The following is a 2636-nucleotide window of genomic DNA, read 5'->3' as shown; positions in this document are numbered from 1 at the left end:
ACAGTGCTATGGCAGGTGAATCAGTCCCATGTTGTACACTCTATTGACAGTGCCGTGGCAGGTGAATCAGTCCTATGGTGTGCACTCTATTGACAGTACGCAGTGCTGTGGCAGGTGAATCAGTCCCATGGTGTGCACTCTATTGACAGTACTATGGCAGGTGAATCAGTCCCATGGTGTACACTCTATTGACAGTGCTGTGGCAGGTGAATCAATCACATGGTGTGTACTCTATTGACAGTGCTGTGGCAGGTGAATCAGTCCTATGGTGTGCAGTCTATTGACAGTACGCAGTGCTGTGGCAGGTGAATCAGTCCCTGGTGTACACTCTATTGATAGTGGTATGGCAGGTGAATCAGTCCCATGGTGTAAACTCTATTGACAGCGCTATGGCAGGTGAATCAGTCCCATGCTGTGCACTCTATTGACAGTGGTATGGCAGGTGAATCAGTCACATGGTATATACTCTATTGACAGTGCTGTGACAGGTGAATCAGTTCTATGGTGTACCCTCTATTGACAGTGCAGTGGCAGGTGAATCAGTCCCATGCTATGTACTCTATTGACAGTGCTGTGGTAGGTGAATAACTCCTATGGTGTGCACTCTATTGACAGTGGTATGGCAGGTAAATCAATCCCATGGTGTGCACTCTATTGACAGTGTTGTGGCAGGTGATTCAGTTCCACGGTGTGCACTCCATTGACAGTGCTATGGCAGGTGAATCAATCACATGGTATTCACTCTATTAACAGTGGTATGGCAGGTGAATCAGTCCCATGGTGTGCACTCTATTGACTGTTCTGGCAGGTGAATCAATCCCATGGTGTGCACTCTATTGACAGTGCTATGGCAGGTGAATCAGTCCCTGGTGTACACTCTATTAACAGTGGTATGGCAGGTAAATCAGTCCATGGTGTACACACTATTGACAGTGCTATGGCAGATGAATCAGTCCCTGGTGTACACTCTATTGATAGTGGTATGGCAGGTGAATCAGTCCCATGGTGTACACTCTATTGACAGTGCTATGGCAGGTGAATCAGTCCCTGGTGTACACACTATTGACAGTGGTATGGCAGGTGAATCAGTCCCATGGTGTACACTCTATTGACAGTGCGGTGGCAAGAGAATCAAATCTTCGTGTAGACTCTATTGACAGTGCTATGGCAGGTGAATCAGTCCCATGGTGTGCACTCTATTGACAGTGCTGTGGCAGGTGAATCAGTCCCATGGTGTGCACTCTATTGACAGTGCTATGGCAGGTGAATCAGACCCATGGTATATACTCTATTGACAGTGCTGTGGGAGGTGAATCAGTCCCATGGTGTACAGTCTATTGACAGTGCTATGGCAGGTGAATCAGTGCAATGCTGTACCCTCTATTGACAGTGCAGTGGCAAGTGAATCAGTCCCATGCTATGCACTCTATTGACAGTACTGTAGCAGGTGAATAACTCTTATGGTGTGCACTCTATTGACAGTGGTATGGCAGGTAAATCAATCCCATGATATATACTCTATTGATAGTGCAGTGGCAGGTGAATCAGTCCCATGCTATGCACTCTATTGACAGTGCTATGGCAGGTGAATAACTCCCATGGTGTGCACTCTATTGACAGCGGTATGGCAGGTAAATGAATCCCATGGTGTGCACTCTATTGACAGTGTTGTGGCAGGTGATTCAGTTCCACGGTGTGCACTCCATTGACAGTGCTATGGCAGGTGAATCAGTCACATGGTATTCACTCTATTGACAGTGCTATGGCAGGTGAATCAGTCCCATGGTGTGCACTCTATTGACTGTTCTGGCAGGTGAATCAATCCCATGGTGTGCACTCTATTGACAGTGCTATGGCAGGTGAATCAGTCCCTGGTGTACACTCTATTAACAGTGGTATGGCAGGTAAATCAGTCCATGTTGTACACACTATTGACAGTGCTATGGCAGATGAATCAGTCCCTGGTGTACACTCTATTGACAATGCAGTGGCAGGTGAATCAGTCCCATGCTATGCACTCTAATGACAATGCTGTGGCAGCTGAATATCTCCCATGGTGTGCACTCTATTGACAGTGGTATGGCAGGTGAATCAATCCCATGGTGTACACTCTATTGACATTGCTGTGGCAGATGAATCAGCCCATGGTGTGCACTCTATTGACAGTGGTATGGCAGGTGAATCAGTCCCATTGTATATAATCTATGATAGTGCTGTGGCAGGTCAATCAGTCCCATGGTGTACACTCTATTGACAGTGCTTTGGCAGGTGAATCAGTCCAGCAGTGTGCACTCTATTGATAGTGGTATGGCAGGTGAATCAGTCACATGGTATATAGTCTATTGACAGTGGTATGGCAGGTGAATCAGTCCCATGCCATGCAATCTATTGACAGTGCTATGGCAGGTGAATAACTCCCATGGTGTGCACTCTATTGACAGTGGTATGGCAGGTAAATCAAACCTATGGTGTGCACTCTATGGACAGTACGCAGTGCTGTGGCAGGTGAATCATTCCCTGGTGTACACTCTATTGATAGTGGTATGGCAGGTGATTCATTCAGATAGTATACACACTATTGACAACGCTATGGCAGGTGAATCAGTCCCATGGTGTGCACTCGATTGACTGTTCTG

Source organism: Acipenser ruthenus, chromosome 60, assembly GCF_902713425.1.
Source record: "Acipenser ruthenus chromosome 60, fAciRut3.2 maternal haplotype, whole genome shotgun sequence".
Classification (NCBI taxonomy): Eukaryota; Metazoa; Chordata; class Actinopteri; order Acipenseriformes; family Acipenseridae; genus Acipenser; species Acipenser ruthenus.
The sequence above is the reverse complement of the archived record's forward strand: the minus strand, read 5'-3'. Positions refer to the sequence as shown.